Source organism: Mustela erminea, chromosome 2 (genome assembly GCF_009829155.1).
Source record: "Mustela erminea isolate mMusErm1 chromosome 2, mMusErm1.Pri, whole genome shotgun sequence".
Lineage (NCBI taxonomy): Eukaryota > Metazoa > Chordata > Mammalia > Carnivora > Mustelidae > Mustela > Mustela erminea.
In genome coordinates, this window is record NC_045615.1 from 149,635,589 (window position 1) to 149,657,248 (window position 21,660).

General features: G+C 35.6%; 1 pseudogene; it reads right to left on the reverse strand.

The window, feature by feature from the left end:
• Positions 1-1,038: 1,038 nt before the first annotated feature.
• Positions 1,039-21,660, reverse strand: part of LOC116582704 — a 52,460-nt pseudogene continuing 31,838 nt past the window's right edge.

Below are 21,660 nucleotides of genomic sequence, written 5' to 3' on the forward strand. Positions count from 1 at the left end.
ATGGGAAACCAATAGACTGCAAACAATTGACACTGAAAAGGGGAAATATATGACACTTAACTGCTGCCAAATACGAGTCACTAGCCATGTACATAATAGTAATAATAATACCACCAATTAAACAATTAAGATGTATTTATCTAGGGGCGCCTGGGTGGCTCAGTAGGTTAAAGCCTCTGCCTTCGGCTCAGGTCATGATCTCAGGGTCCTGGGATCGAGTCCCACATCGGGCTCTCTGCTCAGTGCGAAGCCTGCTTTCTCCTCTCTCTCTGCCTGCCTCCCTGCCTACTTGTGATCTCTGTCTGTCAAATAAATAAATAAATTCTTTTAAAAAATGTATTTGTTTATATGTTCTGAGATTTATGTCATTTCAATCTATACTGTAAAACCTATACTAAGGTTTGCATCATTACACAAGCATCCCTGCTATAGGAATCCTGACCAAGCAGGAAATAACTGAGAGAACAACATCAGAACAGAAATGTAGGTGTTGCAGGATAACAGTTATTTTGCTAACTTAACAATTTAATGATTTTTACTTGAAGGAAGGCAGAATTTCAATTTTATCTGTTTACCGAAATACACAATGATATTTTTGCATATTTTGAACTAAATCATTTCTTGGAACACTGAACTTACCCAAATAGGCTGAAAACTGTGATAGGTCCTCAAAGTCATGATTTCTCCCAGGAAATCACTTATTCATTAAAAAAATAAAACAAATAGGGGCACCTGGGTGGCTCAGTGGGTTAAAGCCTCTGCCTTCAGCTCAGGTCATGATCCCAGGGTCCTGGGATCGGGCTCCAGATCAGGCTGTCTGCACAGTGGGGATTCTGCTTCCTCCTTTCCCTCTCTCTCTCTCTCTCTCTGCCTACTTGTGATCTCTCTGTGAAATAAATAAATAAAAATACTTTTTAATAAATACATAAATAAATAAAACAAGTGAGCTAATGAATGCTCAACCTTTGATCTAATATACCTACATATTATTTCTTCCTTAAATAGTTGTTAAATTAGTTAATTATTAATTATCACAAGTTACCAACGGCACCTTATCTTTTTCTTCACCGCATCCTTCTCTGCAGCTTCCTTGGCCCTTTTTGCCTGGATGCCAAAGAGCCAGATATCGTTCCAGACCATGCAAAGACTGGCGAAGCCCCGGAAGTTCCCAGAAGTCTGGAATGACTCGGATGCTCTCTGTCTACTGGACATTCTCTGGGGGGATGACCCGTCCTGGCAGCTGGGGAGCCAGTCTGAGTTCTTCAGCAGGGCTGTCTCCCTTGCTGCGGGCTGAGGGCTCTGGGGGCAAGAGGATGAGCTTGGAAAGGTATTGCTTCCGCTTTGCCATGCACAGCAGCCTGCAGGGATCTGGTGGACTTGCTCTACCTTCTTGGATCCACCGAGATCCCAATGGTCTGAGCAACCGTGTGGATGCCAGCCACCTGCAACTCTTCCAAGCTGAAGCCCCTGCCCGCTCGCACTTTGGTGTGATGCCTCCCCCTGGGCCCGAAGAGTCTGGACGCTGGGTGCGGGGCCACAGTGCCCGCCTTGGCTTGTTTGGGCTTTGTGTCTGCGGATCTTCTGCCCCAGCGGGTTGAACCACGTGGCCACAGGCCACTGCCAGTCCTCGTGGAACTGGAGCTTCAGGATCCTGCCCTTGCACTCTGGCTCCTGCCTGTGGCCTACTCCGAAGGAGAACAGCCGCGGAAAAGAACCGGTGCTGCAGAGCACCCTGGGATGGTACTGGTTCTTTATTTCAAAACCAAAAATACAACGACAAAATCAATAGATATATTTATGTCAATAAATTAGAGGACAATAATGTCTCATGTGTGGAGAAATCGAGAAGATAAAAAAAAGTATAGGGGATTACAGAAGAAAAGGAAGCAGAAAAACTGAAAATAATGGAAAGAAAATTTTCTCAGGAAAAGAATAAAACTGATCATGAAGGAAATAAAAAAAGGAAGGCACTATATAAAAGATGGCCCTGGAATTTTGTTAAAGAAATATGGTTTGTGCATGTGTTTGTGTTTTGTTTGCTTTGTTTTGTTTTCTCTGTATGTTTGACTTTGCAGCTACAGAGGGGTTTTTCACATTTACAGCATTTGAACCAAACTTTTTTAGAAAACAGAAAACTGAGGTAGAAAAATGACTCTTTTGGCCAATATTAGTCTAAAGCCCATTCCAAATCAACGCCATAATGGCCTACCATAACATTCCTATCCCTGTCTCTTCCTCGTATTCTTTGGGAGTATTTCTTTTCCGATTACAAAATAAACTTGAAGATCGTGAAGCATTTTCTGGAATATTTCAAGCTTATTTTGGTTACGCCTCATGCTCCTCTCCAACCTGGCAAAGACATAACCATTACTGAAATGTCACTTCAAACATTTCAGTTCTTTCACAAAGCCAGTAAGTAACTGAGTACAGACAGATAGTAAATAAACCCTTTGCAATCTGTCTCCGCAGATTCCAATACCTTTCGTTAGAAAGAAGCTTATGATCATGCTAAATACTTTAAAAAATGTAATGGGCAGACTGCAGTGGGACAGTATCTTAGATTGTACGGATAGGCTTTGCTTAGTATTTTGGTGACCATGAAAATGGAGGACACCTTAAGTTACCCTCACCCTGTCCTGAAAAGATGGCGATTCATTGTTTGTTTTCAAAATAGTGATATTTTTTCCTGCCCTTGGTGATCAAATGCAGAAAATATGTGAAATTTTGTACATTGACTGTAACAAAAGAGAAAGGCCTGAATATTAGGATATTACTTGAAGACACTATCCTTGTAAATCAATTAGAAAAAAGTTTTATTTTGAATACCCTCACTCCAGTTTATAATTCTTCTATTGTCATTAAATAATAATACATGTTTATAATTATTTTTATCAATTTACCAGGTAAATTTCTGTTGAAAAGCACATTACATAGAACAGATGTGGAAGGCATTTTGCTGGTTTACTAGCCTAAAGTGCTAGAGCAATGGTGACACCTAGTGAAAGAAGAGCAAAACTGGTACAATAATCCTTGGGGCTATTCAATTTTCATAGATCCTTAGCCACTATAACCTATGAGAAAATAATTATAGTAATAATTAAAAAGTATTATCACTGATGTACCTTGACATATTCGATGATCTTTCTTTTCTGGAGTGTGTGTGTGTGTGTGTGTGTGTATGTGCATTTTCAAGCAAAACAAGTAAGGATGTGAAAATTATGATTATTCATTGAGAACATAGAAATTCAATTTATTTGTCAGGTAATAAGTAATTTTTCAAATCACAGATATATAAGGATATAATACCTTTATTTCACGCTTGATATTTTCTATCTTTGTCAGGAGTGAAACCAATTTAAGACCCTCAATCGGTTAAGTTCAACGTAGAAGAATATTGAAGAATCCCTTCCTTATCTTACTCATTAAACTTCCTTATCTGCCTTCTAAAGGCAGTTCGGTTAAAGAATAAAGATGCTTCTTCCATGGTCTGAAAGTGAATATGCAAATGTGATGCCAGCTCCTCAGATGTAAACAAAAATGGTTTCTTTTTCTATATTCCCTCTACATAGAACTTGCAAATCAGTAAGGTGTTCAACAAACTATTGGTACACAGGTTGATACATGCAAGCCTGAGATCTCTATTAATAGGCTTTGTAAGATATCTAAATTGTAAAATACCACAATATATGTACATGAAGTTATCTGTATCAGGGTGGTGATACGTACAGAGAATAACCAAAGACAATGTATTTTCCTTCCTTCACAGTCAGATTTCTGGAAATTTGTTGAATTTCAACTATAGAATCTCATGATGCTATTCAATTATCATATGCTATAATGACTTCATGAAACATCACAGTTCTTATAGAAAGTAATAAATCTTATAACAGTATTTTGAATTTTATTTGTTTTGTTATAAATAGTTACTCTGAAAAAGCGAAGAAACCAAGTTCTAAGACATTTTCATGGTAAACTGTTGGGAAATTTCTAATGTTATTTGGCATCAGCAATTAATTGTGAATTTTTGGCTCTTCGTATCCACCTCTTGTATTATAGAATATAGTTTTGTTATTTAAGCACCGAAAAAGAAATGTAGATCACCACATGCCCACATTACTGACACACTAGATCTTTATGGAACCCCAGCTGGAAGGGCCCACCCACCCCATCGGAGAGTCTTGAATGGCCTCTTCATTTTGTGTGGACTAAGGTTGAACTCTTTCACAAACCCTGTGAAGACTTTTGACACCTGGCCCCTACCTTCTCCCCAAACTCCTAAAACAGCCCAACCCTACACATACCACAATGCGGCTCCCAGAGAACTCTGTTCTTCAGTCATATTGTGCTCTATCTTCTGCACATTTGTCCTATTGCTTCCTCTGTGTATGGCATTTCTCTGGTGGAGAGGGAAGGCACGTTGGTGCCAACTCAAAACAAAAGCAAGTTCTACCTCTAGTTCTGACCATTAATGGCTTTTTATAAATAATGTGTTATCTCCATGTCTCAATTTCCACATAATGTTTAGATGGCTGAACGAGAAATAGTATGTATAAAGGGCTTGGCAGAAAATAAATGCTCAATAAATATACTAAAAATTGTATTCCTTGAAAAACTTGCTTCAAAGTAACTTTATTTGTAAAACTGCCCTTGAAGCACCATGCATGTTAAGTAAATTGACCGTGCATCTGTTATAACACTTCTCACATTACATCATGACCCATGATTCTTAATTATTTTTTTCCTAGCCTGGATCTGAACTCTAGAATTGTGTCTCCAACCACTGTACATTACTCTTGAGATGACCAACTAAGTACACCAAACTCGAAATTTCCAAAACCCAATTATTCATACCCCCACTTCAAAATATGCTCATCTCAAACTTTATCTGTTTAATAAATGGATTCATCATTCAATCTGTTGCCCAGGCCAAAATTCTATTTTCTCTTAAGTTCCACAAACATTCCAATACCAAATCTTTTGCTTTATGATTTTTATCTCTAAGCTAACCTTCATAAGCTTTCTCCAAATTGTCATCAGCTCTCTATTAAACTTCTATAGCAAACTCCTTACTCTTCTCTTTACCTATGCATTTTCTACCTTTAGTAGAAAGGTAGACAATTATATGAAATACCTACCCAAATGCTTATGGCTATGTTTATGCATAAGTCATAGGACTTATACCAATATTGGACCATTTGTTAGAATAATATCCAAACATCTTATTCTTGGAGGTAAGTTCAGCGTGATCTATCCTACCTCCTTTTCTGAACTTGTGTCTTGTGAGACTCTCCCTAATTCACCACAGCCCAGTCCAGTTTCCTCCATGTCCCTTGGGTGTGAGTCTTCGTTCAGACTGCTAGAACAACAACAGATTGGGTGGTTTAAACAGCAACTTATTTCCCATAGTTCTGAAGGTTGGGAAGCCCAAGATCAAAGCATCAGCGGATTTCGAGTCTGGTAAAAGCCTGCCTGCTTCCTGACTCCTAGAGGTCTGTCTTCTTTCCATGTCCCCACATGGCAGTAGTGGAATGGGAGCTCTACAGAGTCTTTCATACGAGGGCACTAATCCCATTCCTGAGTACTCTATCTTCACGAATTACTCACTTCCCAAAGGCCCCATGTCTTAATATCATCATATTGGGGATTAAGATTTAATTTAAGAATCTTGGGGGAGGGACCACAATATTCAGTCTATAGCAGTAGTCAATCTTATTCCCAATTTGGCTTTTGAATATGTTACTCCTTCTGACCTATTTCCCCAGAATTATTCACTAAGTTCATTCCCTCATTTCTCTGCTCAAATGGAAATGACAAATCATTGCTGATTACATCACCATATAAACACCTGAATCTATTTCATTTACTTATTTGTGATTTAAGTATTTTTAAGTCTTCCTACTCTTAAAATACAACCTTCTTAAGGAAAGTGCCTTGAAAAGTCAATTCCTTGCTGCATTTTCAGTGGTTAGCAGAGATTAGGTGTTTAAAAGGTTAACTGTTCTCTCACACTCTCTTTCAGGGGAACAGTGAATGGAGTTAATGCTCCACATTTTGGAATATTAACATTGTAAAGAACTGTACTTGCAACAAAAAGATTTATAACAATAATATAAGAACGTGTTAAAAATGGATCATAATTGTAAAAAGGACCAAGGCTTTGCTTTGTCTCTCACAGAACTTAAAATAGATGAATCACAGAATAAGTCTACTTGAAACTTGAAATCAGCCCAATAAACTCATTTACCACAGACCTTCCAGTTCTTAATGCTATTCTTTGAATAGCAAGCACTCACTAATCATCTCACACCTATTCACCTATTTTATTTATTTATTTTTCCTACTGCTTCCATTTTGAGTCAGGCACTTTCACTTCCCAAGTTTGGACCAGCATTTCCTTACATGATTGTGTTCCCATAGCTTTCCATCAGCTTTTGCATCTGCTTTCTGCCTTCTGTCATTGAACCCCCCCCCTAAGAAACCCAAGTCCCACATTTACCAGAGTTATTTTCCCCATGCCAATACCCTTCCGGTGTGTTTGTTCCTCTTGAGGTTAAAGATTCTCATCTTGATCCACTGTCAAGTAGCCTTTGCAGAAGCTCTTTGTCATTTCAGAGAATGTATTGTGAAAAACAATACATTTTTTCTCCTGTTTCTATTAAATATGTCTCTAGTTTAATGAAAAACACTATAGGAGGTGTATAGTTGCAGTGGAGAAACAACACACCACTGTGGTAAAAGCTTAAACCCTGGCATAAAATAACTGAATTTTCAGATTTTCATCCATTAGCAGCTTGGTGACTTTGAACAAATTACTTAAATCTTTTAGGCCTCAGTTTCCTCATTGGTAAAATGTAAATACTCTACTGATGATGTTATAAATTAAAATGTGAAAAATTCTATACTGTCGATATGTTAACATCAACACTATATCCTGATGTTATAAATTAAATGATAAAGATACATTGTGAAGTGTATAGTATAATGCCCGAATATACTATATACACAACTAAAATTGGATAGAGTTATTATTCAAATTTCCCTGAGTTTGATTTTACTTTTTATATTGAAAATACATAAAAATATGTTTTTAAAATACACCATCAAAGATAGTTCCCTTATTTCACTTGTTTAATATTAGAAAAGATAATAACACTTTCAAAATGTTAACAGATTTCATGTTCATTGTATTACTCTATCTTAACCAACTCATGGGTTAAGCAGGGTATATATTAACAAGTGTTTAAAGTCAATGAGTATAAATATTGTTAAATTCCACTGATAAGTGAAATCATGGTATTTGTCCTTCTCAGTCTGAGTTATTTCTCTCAGCATAATACTTTCTAATTTTCTCAGATGCACAGTTTCATCTTTTTATGGCTGTGCATTATTCCATTCTGTATTTACACCACATCTTCCTTATCCATCTTTCTTTGATAGGCACGTAGGTTGTTTTCATATTTTGATTATTGTAGCTAATACTGCCAATGAACATGCAGTGTGTATATCTTTTTGAATTAGTGTTTTCATTTTCTTTGGTAATACCTATTAGTGGAATTATTGGATCATAGGGTATTTGTTTTTGTTTTTTTAATGCAATTTTAAAAAAATATTTTATTTATTTATCTGATAGAGATCACAAGTAGGCAGAGAGACCCACAGAGAGAGAGGAAGGGAAGCAGGCTCCCTGCTTGAGCAGAGAGCCCCATGCAGGGCTTGTTCCCAGGACCCTGAGATCATGACCTGAGCCGAAGGCAGAGGCTTTAACCCACTGAGCCACTTGGGTGCCCCTAGGGTATTTGTTTTAATTTGGGGAGGAACCTCCATACTGTTTTCCACAGTCACTATACCAATTTACATTTCCCCCAACAGTTCATGAGAATTTTCTTTACTATGCATCTTTGTCAACACTTGTTATTTCTTGTATTTTTTTTTTTAATTTTAGCTGTTCTAAGGTGATATCTCATTATAGTTTTGATTTTCATTTCCCTGATGGTTAGTGATATTGAGCATGTTTTCATGTGTTTGTTGACCATTTGTATAGCTTCTTTGGGAAAAAAAAAAGTCTATTCAAATTTTCTGCTTATTTTTTAAATTAGATTGTTTTAGGGTATTTTGGTGTTGAGTTATGTAAGTTTCGTATATGTTTTGAATATTAACTCCCTATTGGATATATCATTTGCAAATAGCTTCTCCCATTCTGCGGGTTGCCTTTCTTTGTCAATGGTTTCTTCTTTCACTGTGCAAAAGCTTCTAATTTTGATGTAGTCCTAATAATTTATTTTCACTTTTGTTTCCCTTGCCTTAGGAGACATACCTAGAAAAATGATACTGTAGCCAGGGTCAAAGAAATGACTTCCTGTGTTCATTTCTAAGATTTTATGGTTTCAGATCTCACATTTAAGTCTTTAATCCATTTTGAGTTATTCTTGTGTACGGCATTAGAAAGTGGTCCAGTTTTATTTTGTGTGTGTAGATGTCCAATTTTCCCAGGGCCATTTATTGAAGAGACTTTTCTTTCCCCATTGTATATCCTTATCTTCTTTGTCATAGTTTAATTGACCACATAATTGTGGATTTATTTCTGGGTTCTGTTCTGTTCTGTTGGGTACTGGAACTTTATGTAACGTTTTGTACCAACTATCTTTAAATTAAAATAATAAAATAATAGAAGATAATTAGTAACGTTGGGTCCATGGTCAAAGGAGCGAGACTGATACAAATCGAAGGTCAAGCAAAGCTTTATTTCGTGCCAAGCATCAAGAATCAAACTGACCGGCCAGGGCCGTCTCTTGCAAAGAGGCGACCTCTCTCTGCTTCACAGACTAGCTTTTAAGGACAAAGGCCATGTGGTTGGGCCTGGCCATGCATAGGTGGTCAATGAGATTGTAACACAGAGAAAGCTGCACAGTCCTGCTAAGTCACACATAAGTGACCAATTGATTACAATTTACCCTATAGTAGATATTTGAACCAGCCTATCACCTTGGTCAGAATTGGCACCCAAAAGGCACCCAAAGGGCGGGGTCCATGCTCCTTGGTAGCTAGGGAGACAGTATGCACCCCCCCACCCCACCCTGCCGATTGAATACATCCACCTGTCCTGACCCACCCTTGTTTTTGGGTTTTGTTACCTGGGACTAGTTTCCAGGACTTGTTTTAAGTCCCCTTGGGGAAGGGGGGGACAGGGACAGTTCAAGTTTTACTGTATAAACAACAAGGTCATTGTTTAACCGGATGGAATCGCTCTGGCTAAATAGGCCCTTACAAGTAAAACTGGACTAGATAGACTAGAAGTAATTATTTAGAATACACCCTAAAAATGAAAAAAAAAAAAAAAAAGTAAAGCCAATGTGTATAGAAAGGTTTAAGAAACCTGAATATCTTCTACAAAATCAAGGTCAACACTAGAATCTAGATTTTCTGTAGCCTAGCAGTCCGGGTTATTAGGCTTTTACAGTATATCTCATTAAAAAAAAATCTGTGAAATCTTTTGATGAAAATAAAATATATTTATTAAACATTTATTCTTTCAAGCATTGTTCTATATAATTTCAATGCATTTATTCACAAAACCTAACTTATGAAGTAACTACATTTCTAATTCCCATTTTATAGGTTGAGAATCTCTAGAAGTTTAGTAGTTTGCCCAAGGTCATAGAGCCAATGTGAAGAAAATATGAGATTTGAAGCAAACAGTCCAACTGTGAACTCAGACTTTTAGGTATTATTTTCTATGGCTTATCATAAACCCATGGAAACTTTATTTCCCATGCTAGCATTATTTGAAATTAAAAATTAAATAATAGGACTAAAACCAAAACATAGACTCATTTGGCAGTCTACGACAAAAACAAAGCAGTGACAATTTAAAATAAGCTCTCTTAAATTGCATGAGCAAACTATGAGTTTATGATTATGACCCCCACTTGAGAATTGCTAATTTACAGAGCTGTGGCATGCTTAAACACAAGGCTATCTTTAAGAGCAGCTAAGCATTATCTGCATTTACCTAGTGCCAATTACTAACTACAACAATGTGCAGGGATTCAAATGCAACTGCAGGATTACCTCAGGATAACGAAGCCACTAACTCAGGTCTTCAGTCACACAGTTGCTTAGAAAACAAAAGAATAGGGTGAGTACTCTGGAGGTATCTTTCATGTGTTGTTATCTAGAAAAGAAAAGATAGAAATGTTGCTGTATGAAGTAGAACCATTCTATAAATCAAGTGATTTATCGTTTGGGATTTGAATCACACAATTCATAGAAGCGTTCTGTGAACACAACCTTGACAGGAATGAAAATATGCTTTAATGTGACAACCGGAAGCCCCAACTCATATTATCCATGAGTACTGACAAGAACCAGAAAAAGATGATTACTGAATGTGTATAAAATGGCTATTAATCATTAATCTTAGTCCAATTTTGAGTTCTAAAGGGCTGTATATGCACAATTTGCTTAATGTTCACAACTACCTAGTGGATTGTTACCTCTGTTTTCTGGAAAGAGAAATTCTGACTTGTAAAATAATAAAACTTAACAAACAATGACAGGTAAGATCAGAATCAGGGCCATCCTCTTTCTCGACTAGCTACTTTTCAATCCATGAGCTGCTCTGATGCCCCGAAAAAGACATCCACAAGATGACCAACAGTGACTAACATGAGATAGCAGTGTAAATGGTACATCAGCCTTCGGTCTTAAGAATTTGTATTTTACCTGAATACAAATTCAGTAAAAGCTTGGAATAATTGTTTTTAACTTAATTGTTAGTTATTTTGCATGCCTGAATGCTTATGGTGTTTTATGCAGTCAATTAATAAGAACATTCTAAGTACATAGCAATCAGAAATCCAAACAGCTCAAAGTATGTAAGAATCAGAATTTCCAGAGTAGCAAGTTGGGAACAAATATTAGTTTCTGTGGGAATATTTATGGATTTTATAAACATATGTGTGTGTGTGTGTGTGTGTGTGTGTGTGTGTGTGTAATCTGGAATCCTAATACTTAATAGGATAACCAGCAAAGCCATGAATCTATCCACATAATAATCTACAAGAATTTTCTGGATTTTTAAGTTAAATATATTCAAAATCAGTAAAAAGAAAAGGAATATGTTCTGTATGCAAAGAAATAGATCATGCATATTGTAGTTAGCACTTCTCTACATGAGGTGTGAAATGCTGATTTGATGGAAGGGAAAAAAAGATACTATATCAAAGGAGAAAAAAAAAACCTCCTGTATTGATGCAAGAAAATTTTCATACTAGTACAAGTAAGGTATGATTCCCTAATTTTCAAACAGAGCAATTACAGTCACAGAAATGAAGCCTTTTGAGTATTTTTCTGCATTCTTAAAGGTTGTTAAATACCAATGAAAGTAAAAAAGCTTTGGAGACTGGCAAATAATTAAAATTCGGGTTCGTTAACAAATGGGTTTTATGACATTGAGAAAATAATTGAAACTCCTCGACCCTCAGTATCTCAATATCTAAAATGGAGGTATTAATTTCATAGAGAGTTGCTATATAGAGAAATAAAAATAAAATGTTCTGTGATAAAAAGGGCCTATAGTAAAACATAGTATTTTTTTCCTGATTCTTGTTCTAAGAGTTGTCTGGATACAAAAGGGGTTATAAAATGTTTCCTAGATATTAATGAAATCTGACAGCATTCTTCATGGGGGAAGCTATGCATTTTTTTTTTTAAAGATTTTACTTTTTTGTCAGAGAGAGAAAGGGAGAGAGAGTGAGCACAGGCAGACAGAATGGCAGGCAGAGGCAGAGGGAGAAGCAGGCTCCCTGCCGAGCAAGGAGCCCGATGTGGGACTCGATCCCAGGACCCTGGGATCATGACCTGAGCTGAAGGCAGCTGCTTAACCAACTGAGCCACCCAGGCGTCCCAGAAGCTATGCATTTTTTAATGAACAAAATTAAACATAGTTCCTCAGTTCTTTTCTTCTCTGAGAAACGTTCCTTCCTTCTCAACACTTTTTGACCTACCCCTCCCATCTGCCCCGAAGGGTAGATAGAGCACTTGGAACATTTGTGCTGAGATCTGAGAGGTTTTATGAATGATTATGTCCTTTAATAACTTCACAGATGCATCTGGGCAGCAAATACATTCTTCTACACCAAATACACTCACTAGAGCATTTCTAAAGAAAATAAAACAATGAAGATAATAAAATAAACTAACATATATAAAGTTACAGAGTATCTACCATTTGCCTAGATTATCTCATTTAATTCTCAAACAAGCCTTACAATGTTAATATTGCTAATATTGTGATTTCCAAAATATATTTGAAGATCTAGGCATTTATAAATATTTTAATAAAATAATATCTGCTTTAGATTGATAGGCTAGATACAAAACTATTAATGTGATTAATATCCTGTAAGATAATAACCCATACACTTTGAGGTTTTATTTTTTTTACTGGATAGAAAAAATTTACATATCTAGTAGACAAAAGTCTACAAGTAACATGTAATTTCACTAATTCTCAGACATTTAATAAACAGTGAGCAAGGAATGAACAAAGTACATTTCCAAAATTATTAAGTAGTCCTTAGATGGGTCTATGCTACTAAATAACTACTTACCTTTTAGTCTTATTTCCCAGTTTTGATACCCTTTCTTCATGTTATCAGTGCACCCATATTTCAAGTAATTCAACAGAATTTTAGATAGTTTGGGTCAGGTCTTCGAGGTGTTATGACTGATTAGTGTTGAAGACAAGTTTAGGACCTACGGTTTCTTGTTTCAGACCCTTAACTGTTACCTATCATACTTATTTTATGTGCTTGGGTAGAATTAATTTTCTGTACATTTTATTCTACTCTATCCCTTCCATGCAACCTTTTCTTTCCAGTTGCAGCGTGGCTATGCTGTATTATACCTTGATCAGCAACTAATTGAGAAAGATAGGAAGGCTAGTGTTGCCAAGCTGTATTCAGTAAGATCATACAGATACAAATTTTTCTATGATTTTTGGTGAAAAGCCTGTCCTGACCCAAAATTACATAGTATTAAAATCTGACCTGAATTGACAGAAAGCTATCTAGAGATTTTACTTACCTGGCTAGCATGAAATGTTTCTTTCATTTTACTGTATAACTATGGATGTTTGAGTAGAGTACTGTTTATAGCAACATTGAACGTGTTATTTCCAAAAGAAAAAAATGTTTTTAAAAAATTCTGAATTCAAGAACACATCTAGTCCCAAGATTTTAGATAAAGATCCATACTATAACAGAAATGTTCTGAAAGGGAGGAGAGGGTTTCCTGGTGAACTGCTCTGTGACTTTCTAATGGTTCAAATTCTTTTATTTTTTTTTTAAAGATTTTATTTATTTATTTGACAGACAGAGATCACAAGTAGGCAGAGAGGCAGGCAGAGAGAGAGAGAGAAGGAAGCAGGCTTCCTGAGGAGCAGGGAGCCCGATGCGGGGCTCGATCCCAGGACCCTGAGATCATGACCCGAGCCGAAGGCAGCAGCCCAAACCACTGAGCCACCCAGGCGCCCCATAATAGTTCAAATTCTTGATGTTTTAGCTTGACTGCTCTTCCTAAAACATCATTTCCAACTTCCCTGGCCATGCTTGTACTCACTCTATCACACACACACACACACACACACACATCTATTGCTATCTCTCTATCATCTAACTATCATTTATCATCACATCATTTATTTTCTTCCTATTCTCTATCTCATTTACTGGAATACAATTTTTATAAAAACAGACCTTTTTTATTTTCTTTTCTTCACTGCTGTAATCACAAGAGCAAGTAACATATAATTGCTAAATGGTAATCATTGATGGAGTGAATAAATAGAATTAAAGTAGTTTGTATGTCTAATCCATTTATATTTTTATCAATTTTTCAATACTAGGACTTGAAAATTGTTGTTGTTAGCCAAAAAATAATTACTTCAGAATTATCTGGGAAATATTTTTCAAATATCAGAACCTAAAGTTAATAGCCATTCTGTCTGAGCCTTACCAATTTTTTTTTTTTTTTAACTGTAGACTGGTCAGAAAGTAATATGCCTTTGCTTAAATAGCATTATTGAGGGACGCCTGGGTGGCTCAGTTGGTGATGCCGCTGCCTTCGGCTCAGGTCATGATCCCAGAGTCCTGGGATCGAGTCTCGCATTGGACTCCTTGCTCAGTGGGGAGGCTGCTTCTCTCTCTGCCTCTGCCTGCCTCTCTGCCTGCTTGTGTTCTCCCTCTTTCTCTCTCTCTCTGACAAATAAATAAAAAAATAAATAAATAAATAAATAAAATCTTTTAAAAAATAGCATTATTGACATATAATTTATATATCGTATACTGAAAATATTTAAAATGTATAGCTTGGAAGTTTGGGAATATGGATATACTCACAAATTATGACCACAATTAAGATGCCAAAACAATCATTGCCCCAAAAGTCTCCTTATGCCTCTTGGTAATAGCTATTTCCTCTCCTTCCTCTACCTTCCTTCACTACCACACACTACATCCCCAGGAAATGCGCATCTCCTTTCTGTCACTAAAGATCTCTTCAAGGGGCGCCTGAATGTCTCAGAGAGTTAACCCTCTGCTTTAGGCTGAGGGCATGATTCTAGAGTCCTGGACTGAGCCCCAAATCAGGCTCCCAACTCAACAGGGAGTCTGCTTTTCCCTCTCCCTCTGCCTCTCCCCTGCTTGTGCTTTCTCTGTCTCTGTCTTTGTCTCTGTCTCTGTCTCTCTCTCTCTCAAGGGAATAAATAAAAAAAATCTTTAAAAAAATTTAAAAAGATCCCTTTGCATTTTCTAGAATGTCATGTGAATGGAATTACAGTGTGTATGCATACTTTGCCTGACTTTAGCATAATTATTTTCATTTTCGCCTACCCATGGTATTGCATGTGTAAATAGTTCATTCTATTTTGGTTCTGGGTTATATTTCAGTGTTGGATATAACAGAATTTGAGTATCAAGTTACCCGATGATGAACATGTTCTATCTATTGAAATGATTGGTTTTGTGTGTGTGTGTGTGTGTGTGTGTGTGTTTATTCTAACAATATGGTATATCACACTGATTTATAAAGTTTCAACTGACCTAGTATTCCTCAGATACATTCCACTTACTGTTATGCAGTATTCTTTTTGGAACTGCTGCATTCATTTTTTTTTTTTTTAAGAATTATATTGCAAAGTCTTTGATTTTGTCTTTTGTTGAGTTAATTGGTCTTATTTTTTCTTTAAGTATTTGGCAAAATTTGACAGTAAAGCCACCTGACTAACTCATTTTATTTTAAATAGAAAGTACTATATTATCTCTTTCTCCTTAAGTGGGCATTAGTAGTGTGTGTCTTTCTTGAAATTTGCCTACTTAATGTGCTATTGAATTTTGGGGTGTGAATTTTTTTTTTAAGATTTTATTTTATTTATTTGAGAGAGAGAGAGCATGAGAGGAGAGAGGTCAGCAGGAGAAGCAGACTCCCTGCCGAACAGGGAACCCTATGTGGGACTCGATCCCGGGACTCCAGGATAATGACCCGAGCTGAAGGCAGTTGTCCAACCAACTGAGCCACCCAGGTGCTCCTGGGGCGTGAATTTTTTAATACTATTCCCTTACTATAGTTTTAATATCTGTTGTGATGACTCCTATCTCATTCCTGACTTTATAACTTGCTGCTCTAATTTTTCCTGATCAAGAGGTTTATCCATATTATGGAACTTCATAAAAAAACTTGTTTGGTTTCTTTGTTTTTTCCATTCTTTTTTTCTGTTGATTTTTCTGGTTTCCATTCTGATCGTTATTATTTTCTTCCTTCTGCTTACTTTGGGTTTCACTTGTTCTACCTTTTCCAGTTTATTAGATGGACTCTGAGGTCATTGATTTGGGGCTTTCTTTCCTAAAATGAGTATTTAGTGCTATAATAATATTTCTACTGTTTTAACTGAATATCACTAATATGGATATCATGTTTTCATTTTCTAATTTCCCTTTTAATAACAACTTGAACTATAAAATATTGTGTATTGTGTTATCTAGTTCTCAAATATTTGGAGGTTTTCCAAGTATCATTCTATTAATTTTTAATTCAATTCAGTTTTATCAGAGGATAGACTTTGTCTAAGTTGATGAATTTGTATAGATTAAACAGTTGTTTTATGACTCAGAAAGTGTTCTATCTTGGTAAATCTTTCAAACTCATAAAAATAATGTTACTCTTCTGTTACTTGGTGGAATGTCCTATAAATGTTAAGTAGGCCAAGTGGATTGATGGTATTGCTCAAATATTTTTGTAGCCATACTTATTTTCTGCTACTTATTATTTACAGGTGGGTATTGAACACACCAAGCATATTTGTGAATTTGATTATATCTTCTTGTAGTTTTATAACTTTCTGCTTCCTAGATTTTGAAGTTTTGTCATTAGGTGCATAATATTTTGCTGTTGCTTCCTGATAGGTTGGTTCCTTTATCGTTATGAAATAACTCTATTTCTCATAGCATTCTTTGCTCTAAAAATGATTTTTCTAAATTAATATAGTCAACTAACTTTTGGTTTCAATTGTTTAGCCACAGGATATCTTTTTCATCCTCTTAACTTTAACCTGTTTGTATTTTACATTTAACATTGGTTTCTTACAGGTAACAAATAATTAGTTCTTGCAAATTTTATGCACTGAATACTCTCTGCTTTTTTAGCTAGGTAGTCTTTGCATTTGGTGTTATTATTGATATATTTGGATATGAATACACCACCTTGTTCTACAATTTTTATTTGTCTTAACTGTCCCTTGTTTCCTTTTTCTTCTGTTTCTACCTTTTTTGGATTGAGCGTTGTATGGCTCTTTTTAAATCTACTTTGTTGGCTTTCTAGTTATAATTATTTTTGTTAATAGTGGGTTCTTTAAAGTTGATTGTATACATCCTTAATGCATCACAGTCTACACCCAGGGGCTATCCCAGCCCTTTACATGTAGTGGAGGAACCAACTGATAATATGCTCTCATTTTTCCTCTCTTAGCCCTGGAGCCGTTGTTAATATTTATTTCTTTTCTTGGATCTGCTGTTTTATGATTACATAAATTTTGAAAATATTCTGTATTTTCTCAACTAATTCTATCACCTTTTCTCTCCCTTCTCTTTTTGATTCTCCAACTACAAATACATTAGGACACTTGATTTTTTTTTTTTTTAACTGTAGACTGGGCAAAAAGTAATATGTATTTTCTTAAATAGCATTATTGATATATAATTGATATATCATATACTGAAACTTCCCTAGAGCTCACTAATGCTTTACTCATTATATCCCCATCTTTTTGTTTGTTTGTGTTATTTTTGTAAAGTTTCTCCTGCTAGAGTGTGTTTCAGACTCACATTCACAAATTTACTAATCTATTCTTCAGCAATTTCTAATCTTCTGTTAATTTCATCCCATGTTTTCTCAGACATTGCTGTTTGAATTTGCAATAGTTCTATTTTTGTCCTTTTTGTACATCTTCCATGTTTCTACTTAATATGTATTTAGTTTCTTAAGCATATGAAATACAGTTGTTATAATTCTTTTACTGCTTCCAGCCACTCTTTCTATTACTCCTTTTATTTCTGGCTTGGCTTCAGTTAGATAATAGTCAAATTTTTCTCCTTTTTATATAATGGGTAATTTTTAATAGGATACCAACTATTTTCAGTTACACTCTGGTGGACCCTGGACATTTTTGTATTCTAAAAAAATATTAGCAAACTTTATTTGCAGACTCATTTAAAATTCTTGTGGATATTTTCTTAAAATTGTGCTATTAGAGTACAGAGAAGTGTTTAATCTGGGACTAGAATTTCCCCAATATAGAAGCAAATACTTCTGGGAATTTTACTAAATGTCCTATGAATCATAAATTATGAGGTTTTTCACTCTAGCTGATCACAAAAGGACTTGCTCTCGGTCTGTTGAGTTGCAAATATTATTTTTTTCTACTCCTCTGAAAATGTCAGATATCCTGCTTTAAAATGAATGCATATTAAGCTAAATAATAACCAAGTGTTTTGCAGGTTTTAGAATTTTATTTGTGCATACCACTTATTTGTGCGTACAGCAGAAGCAATTCTTGGGTGAGGTGTAAAAAATGCATATATTTAAAGATTGTTGAGAACAAATAATTGTAATTCATGTGCCATAAAATTAATCCACACTCAAGAGAAATTCTCTAGTAGGAGAAGGAATTTGAAATCTTTGATATTTAAATCTCATATTAATGAAGTATTCAAGGTCAAAAGTAAATAAAATTAGATTTTCAATATTTTGTCCAAAAATTAATTTTACGGCTTGAATGATGTATCTTAAGTATTTCTGCCTATAAATAAATCCTAAGGACTCTTCTATGCTACATAGCACTCTGCTCTACTGTGTGTGTTGCGTGTTTAATCCAAAGTAAAATGAAGAGCGAAGGCTCTGAAACTTTTAAAGATAGGTAATTAGAGCTTGCTTTTTAAAAACCTGAATCTTGAGAGTTGAAAGGGAAGAAAAAAAATTCCACAAGCTAATTTCCTTGTCTCTTTTGTCTTTGCTTCTATTCAATTTTCTTTTTTTTCCTTGTTCACATTTACTTTTGTTTCTTTGTTCCATTTTGTAATTTTCTACAGTGCTTTAAACTTGTTTTGCTCTTTTTAGAATCAGTTTTCCTTCTCTTTGTGTCTTTTTCTTAATTTGCCTTCATCTTATCCAAACTGCAGATCCTCATTCAATATCTAATTGCTGTAATTTCATCATAAAAAATCAATGAACTTTTAGTAGAAATAATGTACTGCATTAAGTATTACCTCCAAAAATTAAGAATCAGACTGAACTGTTTTTTTGATGAATAAACCAACTATAGGAAGTGCATTTGCCTTTATCTCTTCTTGAGTTAATGAACCCTGAGTTGAAGTACAACTTCAACTACTAACACTTTTAAGTATCTCAGAAATTATCATATCAAAATAAATTAGTAAAGAAATCTCTACTTAAAACAATAAATATTGGGCTGCCTGAGTGGCTCAGTGGGTTAAGCCTCTGCCTTCAGCTCAGGTCATGATCTCAGGGTCCTGGGATGGAGTTCCGCATTGGGCTCTCTGCTAGGCAAGGAGCCTGCTTCTTCCTCTCTCTCTCTCTCTCTCTCTCTCTGCTTGCCTCTCTGCCTACTTGTGATCTCTCTGTGTCAAATAAATAAAATCTTTAAAAACAAAACAAAACAAAACAACAACAACAACAACAACAACAAAAAAAACCAGATATTTATTTTCCACAGTTTTAGGCCCAGGCTTGTCCATAATCAAGCTGTCAGCACAGTGCGTGTCTGGTAAAAGCCCTTTCCTATACTGCGGGTTGTTGCCTTCTTTCTACATCCTCACATGGACAAGAGAAATAGATCATCTCTTTTTCGTTTTTTCTTATAAGGGTACCAGTCCCATTCATGAGGGCTTTACCTGCATGATCTGATTGCTTTCCAAAGGCCCCACCTTCAAAAACCATCATATTGAGGATTAGAACTTCAACACATGAATTTTATTCTATAGAAGGATGCAATTTAGAAACTCTTTCCCAAAAAATACTTTACACTTAAAATATTCAATGACTAGTATTTATAAAATGAATAAAAAGTTTCAGTGAATGAACAGAAAACAACATAGAAAAAAGTCAAAACATTGTATAGTCTCATTATTCACATTTGCCATCTTGACCTTAGATGCAACAACAATAGAAAAGATGTCACTGTCCCAGGTATTTATTGGCTTATATGTAAGTTATCCCTCTGGTTTTTAAATTATACTTATTTTGAATATTTCTTCAATGGTTTAAATGAAGAAATATAATAAATAATCATTGCTTGAAGAGTGAAAATATTTCAAACGATGCAAGTAAAATCCTCATCTCATTTATACCTGTTGCAAGGCTAAGTAATCTCTCCTTTTTAGTTCCCAGATTGCCCATGGCAAATCCCATAGACACTGTATGATATGCAGCATGTAATACCGTGTTTATTCTTTGTGCATGATTTGAACATCCTCTGTATTAATTAATTAATTTTTCTTCTGGAAACACTCATTAGTCTGAATTTTCTTCATTTGAATTTAAAAACTGAATGACTAATTTTTTCCTCTGGTTCATCTCTGATCCCATAGAAGGTTATCCTCAGGCAATTATCTGGCGCCTCCATAAAGCACATCATGTATATAAAGTACTATAATTCCGCACTTTCCCGGTGAAAGGCTAGATGGGCCTTATCCTTTTACTCCTCACACCCATTCCTGTGGTAGTACAGCAAGGGAGTTGAGAATAGAGGATATGCTGTCAGCTGGCTTATGCTAAAACCATGGTTCTACCAGCTTCTTGCTGTATGACTTTGGGCAAATGACTTAGCCTTACTGTGACTCAGTTTTCTCATCTCAAAAATGTTGATAGATAATTATTTGAGAAGATTACTATAAAAATTAAATCAGCTAATACATAAACAGCAGCTTAGAATAGCGCCTGTTGTGTAGTAAAAGGACATCTGAGCTTTTACTGTTATTACTGTTATTCCTATAGTATGATACTATATTCCTATAGTATTTACTTCAATTTAATGTATGAGCCTGATTGTTCCTTGTATACATTATACATTTCTATAATCCATCCATGAGAAAACAAGGAGACCCACTACTCTTTCTCTAGAGTGTCACCACAAATTGCACTAGGGACAAGGTAGTGTAAATAAATATATCCTCTCCAACAACCTTATCTCCAGGTGAACTCTGGATTTTACTTTATCCTTTAGAAGTAAAAAAATAAGTTACCCACACATGCAAATATTTTCCTTGGTCACTGTCGGCTTGAAGAAAGGATATAGTCACCAGACATCTGGCATATTTCTTAACACACACTGTGTACTTAAACAAACAAAAAAATCTTTTTATTTCCTCTCTTAGACTCTGAGAATACATTAACAAAGATAATAGACACATATTTTCCATTTAACTTTGCCTCTTTGTTGCTGTAAAACCAATAGGCATGGCTTACTCATTTCTCAAAATAAAAACTCCAGTGTAAATGATAATAAGCAAGATTCAAATATAAAAGTCAGTGCACTAGGAAGTTGGGTAAAATACTACACAGGGTTTGAGAAGACGGAGAGGACCAAGGTCATGTAGGCTTTCCGGAAGGCAATTACTGTGATATTGCATGGCAAATGATGGAGATCAGGGTTAAAAGGTAGCAATGACAACACTGAGTGAGAATTTGGAAGAAAACATTCCTCTCTTGGTGACTGCTGTGGAACATATCCAGGCAACTTGAGAGATCCATGAGCCAAGTCCTGATCCACGTGGGATAGGAGAGTATGTGGCCAGATTGTCCTTGCGATTCAGGGTAGTTCTGAAGTAACAAGTCAGTCACCTAATCCTGCTTTATGGCCAAACAAATATTTTTCCTTTAACAGTGGTTAGAAAAACAGGACATAGAAATTGTGTTTTATCTTTCCCCACATTGTTTTATTGGTTTCTAGTTCTAATGGCATAGCTGTGCATATCATCACCAGTATTCTTATCAGCAATAAAAGGAATGATAACTATACCGCATTATATGTTTTAAAATTGAGTCAACTCTCAAAAAGCAACTGCAATTAAAACAGCGGGTCAAGGATGG